The 14,085-nt window shown below is 49.8% G+C and overlaps 2 pseudogenes; both read left to right on the top strand.

The window, feature by feature from the left end:
* The first annotated feature begins 6,364 nt into the window (after positions 1–6,364).
* On the top strand, positions 6,365–7,076 carry LOC131911127 (basigin-like; annotated as a pseudogene).
* A 5,008-nt stretch (positions 7,077–12,084) lies between these two features.
* Positions 12,085–13,715, top strand: LOC131910747 (core histone macro-H2A.2-like; annotated as a pseudogene).
* The last annotated feature ends 370 nt before the right edge of the window (positions 13,716–14,085 follow it).

Below are 14,085 nucleotides of genomic sequence, written 5' to 3'. Positions count from 1 at the left end.
CAAGCTTGTGACCCCAGGACTTGGGAGGTATCTGCAGAAGGGATATCTTTGGCTACACTGTGAGTTTAAGACTGGGCTATACGAGACCCCATTGGGGGTGGGGAGAGAGTATGAATATGTCCGGACAGTAGGAAGGGTTTAGGATCGTGTGACCTGGGGCTCAGCTGTTTTTCTAGCACCTGGTATGACAGTGGGGAACCTCACGGAGGGACCGTTCCTGAAGAGGCAAGACTAAAGTTCAGGCTGCAGGGCTGAGAGGGACTGAATACACACCAGCTCTGCATTCGCCAGAGTTTCCTCCTGGTGCTAGGCGCATGGGCTAAACCCTGCCCCTTGGCACTCCGGTTGACACAGGAGTTGACGGTTCTTCTGAAAGTGTTACTTAAGGTGCAACATCCCCCGTGTGGCCTTTTCTTTGCGTAGTGCCTTGAGTTGGGCTGAGACTTCACACATGATTGGTTAGCACCCCCACTACTAAGCTACATTTCTATGCCCAATCACAGATTTTATTCTGAGATAGGGTCTTGCTGTCCAGGCTGGTTTTGAACTTGTGATCTTTATGTCTCAGCCTCCTAGTGTAGCTGGGACTATAGGTGTGTACCATCACACCAGGTTACTTCCATGTGTAGAGGTAAGTGACAGGGAGGGCCAGTGTGCCTTGGGATTTGGCAGTCCTTGGCCTTTTATCTGCAAGGACAGCTTGCCTAGGGTGGTGTGTGTGTGTGTGTGTGTGTGTGTGTGTGTGTGTGTGTGTGTATGTGTGTGTGTGTTTACTTGAAATAGCAACTCTTGGAACTGAAGTTGTAGTTCAGTGTTAGAGCAGCTGCTAAAAATGCATGAGACCCTGGCTTGGATCCTCAGTACCAAAACAGAGAGCCATACTTGTATACCTACATAGTGTACCATAGCTCACTGCTTGCTGCCCTTGCAGAGGACAGGAATTCTGCTCTCAACACCCACGTTAGTCATGTCACAACCTTTTGTAATCCTAGTCCTTGGGGATCTGATGCCCTCTTCTGGTTTCCGAGGGCACCCATATAATTAAAGATAAATCTTAACGAAGCATTACAACTAACAGGATTTCTAAGTGAATGGGCATAGAAATGTGTACAGCTGGCTGTAGTGGGTGGAAGAGGCTAGCTCTGCCAGGAGATGCTCTCTGTACCAAATGCTACCCCTATCCCCAGGAGGTGGGTCTTAGGGAAACTTTTAGCCTTTTTAAAACTTGTCTGCAGGCTTCTTCGGCGGTTTGTAGCGTCTGTAGGCCGAGGCTGCCATCTGGTGGTCATATTTCAGGTTGCACCCTACAAGGACTCCAGGCTTTTCACCTAACTTTCTCAGCAGGGATGTCAGGCAGTCCTGCAGCTCAGGTTAACCTTCAACATTGTATGTCTTAAGTTAATTGTGGCGATAGTTGCATAAATTTGTGAATAAGCTAAAAATTTAAATTGTAAATCATCATCATCATCATCATCATCATCATCATCATCATCATCATCTTGGTTTTTTTGAGACAGGGTTTCTCTGTGTAGCTCTGGCTGTCCTGGAACTCACTCTGTAGACCAGGCTGCCTTGAACTCACAGAGAACTGTCAGCCTCTGCCTCCTGAGTTCTGGGATTAAAGGCGTGTGCCACCACTGCCTGGCAAATGGTTAAGCATTTTCTGGTAGTGAGGAATTGAGTCTAGCACCTTCTGTATGCTAGCAAGTGCTCTACCATGTGCTATGGTCTCAGCTATGGAGATGTTTTCTTTTTTTTGTTTTTTGTTTTTTGTTTTTTTTGTTTTTCTTTTGTTTTTCGAGACAGGGTTTCTCTGTGTAGCTTTGCGCCTTTCCTGAACTCACTTGGTAGCCAGGCTGGCCTCGAACTCACAGAGATCCGCCTGGCTCTGCCTCCCGAGTGCTGGGATTAAAGGCGTGCGCCACCACCGCCCGGCGGAGATGTTTTCTTAATTGAGTTCCCCTCTTCCCATATTACCCAAACTCCTGTCAAGTTGAAAACAAATAAACAAACAAAACCAAACCACCACCACCACCAACAACAAAAATACAAACCCAAAAACTAACCAACACAGGAGAAAACAATAAAAATCACATCTTCAAGCTTCCTGAGATAGTGTTATTGATAGCAATCAAAAGTCCTTGATCTTGTAACTTAGTGCCCATAGATCAATCTTCCCCTCCTCCCTTCCCCTTTCCCTCCTCCCTTTCCCCTCCTCCCTTCCCCTCCTCCCTTTTTCCCTCCTCCCTTTCCCCTCCTCCCTTTCCCCTCCTCCTTTCCCCCCTCCTCCCTTTCCCCTCCTCCCTTTCCCCTCCTCCCTTTCCCCTCCTCCCTTTCCCCTCCTCCCTTTCCCCTCCTCCTTTCCCTCCTCCCTTTCCCCTTCCTCCCTTTCCCCTTCCTCCTTTCCCCTCCTCCCTTTCCCTCCTCCCTTTCCCCTCCTCCCTTCCCCTCCTCCTTTCCCCTCCTCCCTTCCCCTCCTCCCTTCCCCCTCCTCCCTTCCCCCTCCTCCCTTCCCCCCTCCTCCCTGTTCCCCTCCTCCCTTTCCCCTCCTCCCTTTCCCCTCCTCCCTTTCCCCTCCTCCCTTTCCCCTCCTCCCTTCCCCCTCCTCCCTTTCCCCTCCTCCCTTCCCCCTTCCTCCCTTCCCCCTTCCTCCCTTCCCCCTCCTCCCTTCCCCCTTCCTCCCTTCCCCCTCCTCCCTTTCCCCTCCTCCCTTTCCCCTCCTCCCTTTCCCTCCTCCCTTTCCCCTCCTCCCTTTCCCCTCCCCTTCCCCTCCTCCCTTTCCCCTCCTCCCTTTCCCCTCCTCCCTTCCCCCTCCTCCCTTTCCCCTCCTCCTTCCCCCTTCCTCCCTTCCCCCTTCCTCCCTTCCCCCTCCTCCCTTCCCCCTTCCTCCTTCCCCCTCCTCCCTTTCCCCTCCTCCCTTTCCCCTCCTCCCTTTCCCTCCTCCCTTTCCCTTCCTTCCTCCTTTCCCCTCCTCCCTTTCCCTCCTCCTTTCCCCTTCCTCCCTTTCCCCTCCTCCCTTTCCCCTTCCTCCCTTTCCCCTCCTCCCTTCCCCTCCTCCCTTTCCCCTCCTCCCTTTCCCCTCCTCCCTTTCCCCTCCTCCCTTCCCCTCCTCCCTTTCCCCTCCTCCCTTCCCCCTCCTCCCTTTCCCCTCCTCCCTTCCCCTCCTCCCTTTCCCTCCTCCCTTTCCCCTCCTCCCTTTCCCTCCTCCCTTTCCCCTCCTCCCTTTCCCCTCCTCCCTTTCCCTCCTCCCTTCCCCTCCTCCCTTCCCCCTCCTCCCTTCCCCCTCCTCCCTTCCCCCTCCTCCCTTTCCCCTCCTCCCTTTCCCCTCCTCCCTTCCCCTCCTCCCTTTCCCCTCCTCCCTTTCCCCTCCTCCCTTTCCCCTCCTCTCTTTCCCCTCCTCCCTTCCCCTCCTCCCTTTCCCCTCCTCCTTTTCCCCTCCTCCCTTTCCCCTCCTCCCTTTCCCTCCTCCCTTTCCCCTCCTCCCTTTCCCTCCTCCCTTTCCCCTCCTCCCTTTCCCTCCTCCCTTTCCCTCCTCCCTTTCCCCTCCTCCCTTTCCCCTCCTCCCTTCCCCTCCTCCCTTTCCCCTTCTCCCTTCCCCTCCTCCCTTTCCCCTCCTCCCTTTTCCCTCCTCCCTTTCCCCTCCTCCCTTTCCCCTCCTCCCTTCTTTCCCTAACTTCTGGTAACCACTATTCTGTTCTCCACTTTGTAAGGACGTTTTTCTTATAACCATGTGAGAGTGGATGGTATGTGTCTTTTCATGCTTGGCCTGTCTCTCTTAACATGATGGTCATCAGTTGCACCGATGCTGTCATAAGGAATGGAGTTTCATCTTTTTTTTCTGGATGGGGAGTGTGCGGCTGTGCATGCATTTACTCTTCCATCAGTTCATGGACACTTACGTTGCCTCTGTGTCTCGGCTGTTGTGAAGTAGGGATGCGATGGACATGGATGTCTCTTCAACATCCTTTCTTCATCTCATGGCCCTTTCACTGTATACCCAGCAGAGGAATTGCTGAATCACATGATATTTCTAATTTTAGTTCTTTCTTTCTTGACAGGATCTCACTGTGTATCTCTGGCTGTCCTGGAACTCACTGGGGAGAAGAGGCTGGCCTCTAACTCACAGAGATCTGCCTGTCTTTGCCTCTCAAGTGCTAGGATTAAAGGCATGTGCTACTATACCCAGCTTATTTTTAATTTTTTAAGGTGCCTCAATACTGTTTTAGATGATGGCTCTATTAACTCCCTCTCAACATTCATTTTTATGTGTATGGGTGTTTTGCCTACATGCATATCTTTACACTATGTGTATTCCTGGTGCCCATGGAGGTCAGAACAGGGGGTTGGTCACCTGGAACTGGAGTTACAGATACTTGTGAGCTGTCATGTGGATGCTGGGAATTGAACCCAGGTCTTCTGGAAGAGCAGCCAGTGCTTTAACCACTGAGCCATCTCTCCAGCCCTGTGCAGAAGCTTTTAAGGTGGATGTCATCCCACATCTGTTTCTGTTGCCTGAGCTTTTGAGGTCGTGTCTAAAAATCCCACAGCCATTCCTGTGTCCGGTGGCCTCCGTCCATTTCCTCCCAGTAGTTTCAAGTTTCACTTAAGTCTTTGATCCACCTCAAGTTGATTTTTGTAACTCTCGAGAGAGGGAGGTGTAGTCTCATTCTTCCATGCTTGGATATCCAAAGTTCTCAGCCCCGCTTACCGAAAAGCCTCTTTTCTCCAACCTTAACACCTGTGGGCACCTTTTAATTGCAGTTTCAATTCGCTTCTCAGACAGGGCTTTTTAGGTTATCTACTTTTTCCTTAATGAACTTTGGTAATTTGTGTCTTATAAGGATGTTTTCCATTTCATTTTCAATTTTATGTTATTTATATTTAAAATATATTTTTAAAAAAACTTAAAAAAATTTAGGCATTTTTCTATGTTTGTCCATGCATAAGAAGGAGCTTGGCTGTGAGCCACCGTGTGGGTGCTGGGAACCAAACTCAGTCCCTCTGGAAGAGAAACAAGTGCTCTTAACTGCCGAGCCATCTCTCCCTCCTTCTATTGTTGATTTCTGGTTTAATTTCTTTCTAGTCAGAGCATCACACGAGTAAAATCCTTTTCATATAATTGAGATTTGATTGATTGCTGAGACTTTTGTTTTGGTACCCATCCTGTGTGCACTGGAGAACATTATCCTGCTGCTGTTGGCTTGAGTATTGCACGAGGTTAAGTTAATCAGTGGTTGCTCTATTTTTGGTGATTTCCCATCCACTTGTTCTATGAGTTATTGAGAGAGAGAGAGAGAGAGAGAGAGAGAGAGAGAGAGAGAGAGAGAGAGAGAGAGAGAGAGAGAGAGAGAGAGAGATATTAAAGTTTCTAGTAGAAACAGTGAATTTATCTCTTCTCTTTCTCTTTTGAGACAGGATTTCTCTGAGTAGCCCTGGAACTCATTCTGTAGACCAGGCTGGCCTGGAACTCTGAGATCTTCCTGCCTCTGTCTCACTGGAGTGCCAAGATTAAAGCACGCACCACCATGCCTGGTGGATTTGCCTGTTTTCGTGACTACACCTTCAGCGCAAAGATCTGGCGCCATTGCTTCTTTCTTGTCTTTGAAGCATTTTTCACTTCCCAGGTCGATCCACAAGGAGGCGCTCTGCAGCACACCTGCTTTCCCCCGCCGCAAACTTAACACAGTGTTAAGTTTCGGTCAGCTTTTCTGTCTCTTTTCTGATACAGCATTAAGTCCTCGGCTACAGTGACTGCATTTTGTCACATATTTGAGGGGCTAGGAACTAACTGATGATGTGAGAAAGACAGTTGAGACGCAGTAAACAGTTGCCATAGTTAAAATCTGGAACAAGGCCGGGAGGGACGTCTCAGTGGTGAGAAGCACGGGCTGCTTTTGCAGAGGGTCTGAATTTGGTTCTCAGCACCCACATTGGGCAGCTCACAACCACTAGTAACTCCAGCTCCCGGGGCACCCAATGCCCTTTCTGGCCTCTGAGGCTACTTGCATTCACACACACACACACACACACACACACACACACACACACTCACATTAAAAAAGTAAAAAAACCAAAAACAAAAACCAAAAAACCAAAAACCTTAGCCAGTCATCACAGTGCAGCACACCCTTAATCCCAGCACTTGGGAAGCAGAGGCAGGAGAATCTCTCTAAGTGTAAGGCCAACTGGTCTACACAGCGAGTTCCAGACCAGTCAGGGCTACACAGTGAGACCCACCCATATGTAACATATAAATCTTAAAAAACAAACAAACAGAGGTGACAGGGCGGCGGCGCTGGGCTTCGAGCTCCTGGGTGGCTAAGGCGCCTGCGCAGCGGCAGGCACCTCGTAACCTGCATGAGCAATGACGGGCCCCAGGACACACCTTACGTGCTCTCTGAACAGCGGTGGCGTCGACATCATTGGCCACCACTGGAGGAGAGGTGGCAAGGTACCGCAGGAGGACATGCTACCTGACCTGCAGACGCAGGACACGGTGGACACAGATGACCGCTCTGGGGAGTATTCCTTCATCTTCCTTCCTGAGCCTGCGGGCATGGGCAACATCCATGTGGAAGGGCCACCATGGTCGGAAAAAAGTGGGAGCATTCCAGTGAGGGAGAGAAGGTGAGACTGGTCTGCAAATGCGATTCATTCCACCCTCCTGTCCCTCAGTGAACTGGTTTAAGACCTCTGACTCTGGGGAACTAGCTGATCATCAATGGCTCCAAGAGCAAGTACGTCGTGGTATCCACCGCAGAGAGATCTAAGCTGACCGTCAGCAACCTCGACACAGATAGTGACCCTGGCACCTACATGTGTAACACCACCAATTCCCAGGGCACTGTCCAGGAGCGGATGACACTGTGTGTACTAAGTTGCCTGGCCTCCCTCTGGCCCTTCCTGGGCATCGAGGCTGAGGTCCTGGTGTTGGTCCCTATCATCTTCATTTAGGAGAAGGATGGAAGCCCGACTAGACCCTGGACGGGGATGACCCTGGTGCTGCCCAACTGAAGGGTAGCGGGCATCACATGAATGAAAAGGAAAAGAATGTACGCCAGAGGAATACCACCTGAATAGCGGAGCGGGGGTGGGGGTGGGCGGGGGTGGCGTTGGGGAAGCTCCTGACCCCAGCCAAGCCTCTACCTCCACTCCCTGTCCCATCTGTCCCATCTCATCCACCTGAGCCTACCCACCCCCCGACCTCCTATCCCAACCCGGCTGAAGACAGAGCCTCGCCTTGCAGAAAGCCCTCCTGGAAGAAGCAAGCCGCTCACAGCATCCCTGTTTCTAGTTTAAACTAAACGAGGTTTCTATGCAGAGAATCCGTTCCTTAGGGGTTTCTGTTGTTTGATTTTTTTTCCTTACCCTTTTAAGCATGTCACTATAACCCTGTGGAGTGGGGGAGTGGGGCCTTGTCCTTGGCTGGGAGGGAGAGGCCAGGGCAAGCTCTGACTTCTTGATGGAGGGGGCCCCTGCCTGCTCCCCTGTATGGGACTGCCCACCCCCATCATGGGCAACATGGCTGGGGCTGCTGGTACCCTGCAAATAAAGACCTACCCCACCAAACCAACCAACCAACCAACCAACCAAGCAACTCAAATCCAATGAGGAACAAGAATTTAGCGCAGTCAGGGAAGTACAGCAAGGACCTGCAGAGAGAATGCATGGACTTTAGAAATCCAGTTCCCAGGGAGGACGTGACTTCTCACATGATAGAAAAAAGGCAGAGTGAAAATTGATGACCACATCTGACCTTTACTAGGGCAACCCTATCTGGAGCCCGTGGATGCACATGAAAGATTCTAAACAGCAGAGATGTGAAAAATCAAAGTAAGAGGGAGATGGTCCAGAACGTGGCTTTGAGAAGGAGTAAAAATAGCCAGAGATGTTTTCTTTTAAGGCTTTCTGATATGAACATGGGCCAAAGGCTTAAAGGGACCGAGCTTGGTTCTAACAGATAAGGCACAATCTTAAGAGGTGGCACACTTGCTGTCACTCCACAGGAGTGACATAAGGGTGCTCTTCGGATGCTGACAGACCCAGCTTGACATAGCCAAGGCAGATGGTGAGCAGCATCACCGGGTGAAGGGGAGGGAGATGTAAACTCCATCCTGCTTTTATCACCCAGCTGTCTCCCTCTGTGTTCTCAACCTGATCCAAATTCTCCACGTCCCATTTCACGTCACCCGGGCTCTCTCTGTCTTAGAAGTTGACAGGCAGCAAGAATAGTTTGCGGGATATAACGGATTCAAGATGTTCAGTTCTGACTTCGCAAAGAAGGAGTCCCCTTGCTCATGTTGTTATGCTAATGTTTTCCTGCACTGGACTTCAATTTGGTGTGTTTGGTATTCTTATACGGAGACAGGAGAGCATTTATTCAATAGCTTTGTGTTCATGTTTCACCCATAAGCTCAGCTCCACTAATGCACTGATATATAAATATATTCAGAGCCTGGTAATAGAACAATTTGATGTAATCTTTGTCTTAAAGGAGCTCATGGCTTTATAGGAAAGAAAGTAGATATTTAGATATCTATACGGCAATTAATGACTTCCCATAGATGTGTGGGCCTTTTAAGGTTTAGTTGAGAGGCTCTTATGATATTCTTTCTTTTTTCTTTCTTCAAGTCAGATTTCTCTGTGTAGCCCTGGCTGTCCTGGAACTCGTTCTGTAGATCAGGCTGACCCCAAACTCACAGAGATCCGTCTGCCTCTGCCTCCCAAGTGCTGAGATCAAAGGTGCATTCCACCACCGCCTGGCTCTTCTGATTTTCTTACATGGTCTCTGTGCTGTGGGATGGTCTGTATGTCAAACGTGTTGCTGATTGGTCAATAAATCACTGATTGGCCAGTGGCCAGGCAGGAAGTATAGGCGGGACTAACAGAGGAGAATTGAGAGAACAGGAAGCTGGGTGAGGGAGACACTGCCAGCTGCCACCATGACAAGCCGCATGTGAAGATTCCAGTAAGCCACGAGCCATGTGGCAAGGTATAGATTTATGGAAATGGATTAATTTAAGCTGTAAGAACAGTTAGCAAGAAGCCTGCCACGGCCATACAGTTTGTAACCAATATAAGTCTCTGTGTTTACTTGGTTGGGTCTGAGCAGCTGTGAGACTGGCGGGTGACAAAGATTTGTCCTGACTGTGGGCAAGGCAGGAAAACTCTAGCTACATCTCTGTCTTAGTTAGGACTCTATTGTCGTGAAGAGATACCCAGACAATGGTAATGCTTATAAAGGAAAACATTTAATGGGGGCTGGCTTCCAGTTTCAGAGGTTTAGTTCATATCGTCATGGTGGGAAGCATGGCAGCATGCAGGCGGACATGGTGCTGGAGAAGGAGCTGAGAGTTCTGCATCTTAGTCCACAGGCAGCAAGGCAGCAGAAGGAGACTGTGTCACTAGGCTTAGCTTGAGCATATGAGACCTCAAAGCCCACCCCCACAGTGACACACTTCCTCCAACAAGGCCACACCTCCTAATAGTGCCACTCCCTATGGGACAAGCATTCAAACACACGAGTCTATGGGGGCCATTCCTATTCAAACCACCACAGTCTCTCTCTCCTTCCATTTTAAAGGAGTGCTTCATATACCCCAGGCTGGGCATAAACTCATTATGTGGCTGAGGATGACCTTGAACTTCTGGTCCTCCTGCCTCCATCTCCTGGGTGCTGGGATTACAGGCATACACCATTACACCCAGCTCATGTGATGCTGGAGACAGAACCCGAAGCCTCATGAATGCTACACGAGTACTCCACCAGCTAAGTTACAACCCCAGCTCATGCATCGTGGTCTCCGAAGCAGATGTGTTCAGCTGCAGTTGGGTTCAACTGGAAGACTGGTAGGGCTTCTTCCACCTGTCTCAGCGTTTCCCCACATATCTCAGCATTTCCCATGTATCTCGGCGTTTCCCCACGTATCTCAGTGTTTCCCCAAATATTTCAGTGTTTTCCCACGTATCTCAGCATTTCCCCATGTATCTCAGTGTTTCCCCATGTATCACAGCGTTTCCCCATGTATCTCAGCGTTTCCCACGTATCTCAGGGTTTCCCCACGTATCTCAGTGTTTCCCCACATATTTCAGGGTTTTCCCATGTATCTCAGCATTTCCCCATGCACTGTCTTGTTGTCCCATCACTTCAGTAGTGTTTTAGGCACTTTCCTTGCTGCTGAGGCAAAATACCTGCAAGGAGGAACTTAGGTGAGGGGGGTTCGCTTTAACTCAGGTATCGGGGCTGCCGCTCCTCTGTCATGACAGGGAGACTGGCAGCTGGCCCCGCTCTGACCCTATGAGCTTGGAGCACTGTTTATTTACATCTTGGCGGAGCAGGAAGCAGAAGAGCTGGAATAGAACCCTCAAAGGCCTGCTCCCAGGGACCCAACTCCACCAACCAGTGGCCCCCTCACAAAAGGTTTCATTACTTTCTAAAACAGTTCCACCATCCGGGACCAAGTATTTGAACACATGAGCCTGGGGAGAACACCCCACACCCAAACCCTAAAAGGAGCCTAAGGTTCTTCCTTTCTTAGATTTTTTTTTTTTTTAAAGACAAGGTCTCACATACTGCAGGGATCCTGGAACTCACCACGTAGCTGAAGCTGGTCTTGAATTCCTGTCTCTACCTCCCAGGTACTCAGATTTTAGGCCTGTACTACTTTATCCAGCTTCTCTTTAGATTTTTGAGGTAGTGTCTCATGGTGCAGCCCACGGTGGCTCCCACCACCAGGTAGTCCAATTTGCCTTTATAGAGAGATAAACAACGTTTTACCAGAGAGCAATTGTGAGTTGGCAGGATTCTCAGGAGAGGGCCAGACATGGCATCGCTTCTGCTACATTTGATTGAGAAGTAGCGTCACAATGCCAGCCTGGACTCAAGAGGATAGGAAGTGCGCTCAGTGGGTGAGTGGCATGCACTTAGGTGGATGAGGGACTCGATAGTGACCTTTTTTGAGGAGTGTTCACCACTGATGCAGCTAGCTAAGAGCCAGAGCTAAAATGTAGTGAGCACTTCTGAGTCAGATGGCAGGCCACATATCTGACACATGTCATGTAGCTGGAGAATTTCTCTCCAGCTCCCACCAAGTCCCGCCAGTCCCAGAGCCCACTTATAAAATAAACACACAGACTCTTACACTATTTAAACTGCTTGGCCATTAGCTCAGGCCTATCATTGTCTAGCTCTTACTCTTATATTTAGCCCATTTTTATTAATCTATACTTTGCCACGTGGCTTTTGGCTTACTGGTACCTTACATCTTGCTTGTCCTGGCGGCGGCTGCAGCCCATCTCCTTTTCCCTCTTCCTGTTCCCTCAATTCTCCTCTCTGTTAGTCCCGCCTATACTTCCTGTCTGGCTACCGGCCAATCAGTGTTTATTTATACAGAGCGATATCCACAGCAATGCCATCTCATGGAATCCCTCTATATGAAATCTCCATGCCCAGTTGAATTCAAGACCAGCCTCAGCTAGCTCAGGTGAAGGTTTCGTGAACTCCCCACCCCTCCATGAGAGCATGTACACAGCCTAGCAAGTGGGAAAAGCTAACTGCCTCAAGATAGCAGTTGTTTGGCTGTGAGCGAAGTCCTATATAACAGTACAATAGTCATATCAAGTCCAGAAGACAGCATTTCCCGACTCTTCCCCATCTACCTCTATTCCCAGCACACAGGAAACTGAAATGAACGGTTGTTAGTTTGAGTCCAGCATGGCTATTGTTGAGCTCCTAGTGTAAAAGATAAATAAATCCCTTGGAGTTGAGGATATGCTCAGTGTTAAGAGTCTGTGCTTATCAATGTACAGGCTCTTGGTACCATAATAAAAATACATTTTTTTTGGCTTAAGATCTAGGTGTAGCTGTGCATACCTTTAATTTCAACCCTCAAGAACCACCATCCAAGCCCTTCCTGCTGCTGTCCGTCAATCTGGATGTAGAACTCTCAGCTACGTCTCCAGCATCGTGCCTGCCTGCATGCCACCATGTTTCCTGCTACAATGATAATGGACTAAACCTCTGAATTACTGTGTAAGTGCCAGGAGGCCATCGTGTTAGCAAGCTGAGAGAGAAACTGAGGCAAGATGTCAGGCCGGAGCCGGAAGAAGAAATTGTCCAGGTTGTCCCGGTCAGTCACGGCCAATGTCTTCTTTCAAGTAGGGCGGTTGTTGCATTACCTAGAAAAAGGGACGTTCATGTATCAGATCAGCGTGGAGCTACACGGCGGCCGTCATTGAATGCCTGGCAGTGGAAATCCTAGAATTGGCTGGGAACTCTGCCAGGGACAGCAAGAAGGACCCAACAACCCCCAGACATACCCTGCTGCCCACTGCCAATGATGAGGAGCTCAACCAGCTGCTGAAAGGAGTAACTACCCCCCAGTGAGGGTGTCCTGCCTGGAATTCACCCCGAACTGCTGACCAAAGAGCGAGGAAACAAAGGTAAGCCAGAAACGATCCTCTTCCCACCCACAGAGAAAAGAGGAAGGCAACGACATCAAGCAAGAAGCGGGGTAAGAAATCCAAGGCCACCAAGCCATGGACATCCAAGATGCCCAAAACAGATGACAATGATAAAGGCAGAACATGAAATTCCACCTTGGGAGACCAGCCAGGGGATGGATTCACCGTAAGGTGAAAAGGGCCAAGAAAAAACACCCTGACCCTGACTTGAAATCACACCAACCCCTGAGCTTGCCACAGAGTCAGGCTGCAGAATCCCACCAATCCCTGAGGTCCCTGAGCTCAAAATGCCACCAATCTCTGAGCTTGCCCCAGAATCAGACCATCAAAACTCACCAATCCCAAGCCACCCTGGAAAGATCTCCCCGCCTCCAAGAAATCCTATATAAGATCTGTATGCGGTTCAGTTTGCTGCTTCTCAGCCGAGGCACCCACCCTCCTAGATTTTTTCCTTCCCAACAAATCTCTTGAGTGAGGTTTGTTGTGTGATGTGAGCAGAGCCCAGCTGTACCAACTTTTGCTGGAGCAGAGCAGAGCAGAGAACTTCTAACACTTTCTCTGGGGAAACCCTCCCCTGTAGGACCAGAGCTGTTGCTCTTGCATTGGGGAAGCCTTTTCCTGGAGCAGAGCTGTAAGTTGCTATGCTTACAGTGACTTTGTGGTATTCCTGGACTCCCGACTGCCAGGATACCTTTCCGAATCTGAGCTGTAATGCTTACATTCACCATCCTGTCTTTGAAGAGCCTTGGTTTGGGGCAGAAGCTATCCCTGACCCAAAGTAATGTCAGCCGTATCGGCTCCACGAGGGTGGAGTCCACCCGACCGCAGCTGAAATTGACCTCAAAGAAGACATAGATGGGTAAAGAAAGGGAGCTCCGCAAATCCCAACGGCCCTTTGAAAGCTGCTTGAAGCGGCCGTCAGCCAGTTCGGTGGACTTGCAGCCAAATTTGTTATCCACTGTCACATCCCCCAACTGGGTTCTGACAAATGTGAAGAATAACTGGAAGAGACCATCAAAACCTGCTTGTCGGCAGCGGAGGACAAGAAGCTTAAGTCTGTCACCTTTCCACCTTTCCCCCATGGAAAAAACTGCTGTCCCAAACAGACAGCAGTCCAGGTGACCCTCAAGGCTATCTCAGCCCATGTCAACTACTGGAGCACGTCCTCTCTGAAGAACGTGTATTTCCTGATCTTCGACAGCGAGAGCATCAGCATCTACGTACAGGAGGTGGCCAAACTGGACACCAAGTAGCTCTCCAGCGGGGATGGAGAAGGATCAATGTCACATCACAAGAGTAGGGATGGGGTGGGGTGGGGTGATGGGGTGGGGTTGGGGTTATTTTTTAAAAGAATTGGGGAAGGGTGACATGGTAGGGAGGCAGAGGGCATCTACGAGGCATTGGGAACAGGTCCTGCCTGCCTGGAGAAGGGGCCCAGCACATTTTGTATTCTTTACAAAGGCCTCTTCTGCAATTAACCAGGTCTTCACCAGAGTTTTCCTATTGCTTTAGAACTTTTAAAAACAAACTAACGGGTTGAGGATTTAGCTCAGTGGTAGAGTGCTTGCCTAGCAAGCGCAAGGCCCTGGGTTTGGTCCTCAGCTCCCAGAGGGGGGAAAAACA

This window comes from Peromyscus eremicus, chromosome 5 (assembly GCF_949786415.1).
Source record: "Peromyscus eremicus chromosome 5, PerEre_H2_v1, whole genome shotgun sequence".
Lineage (NCBI taxonomy): Eukaryota > Metazoa > Chordata > Mammalia > Rodentia > Cricetidae > Peromyscus > Peromyscus eremicus.
This window is presented reverse-complemented; position numbering and strand designations above follow the sequence as displayed.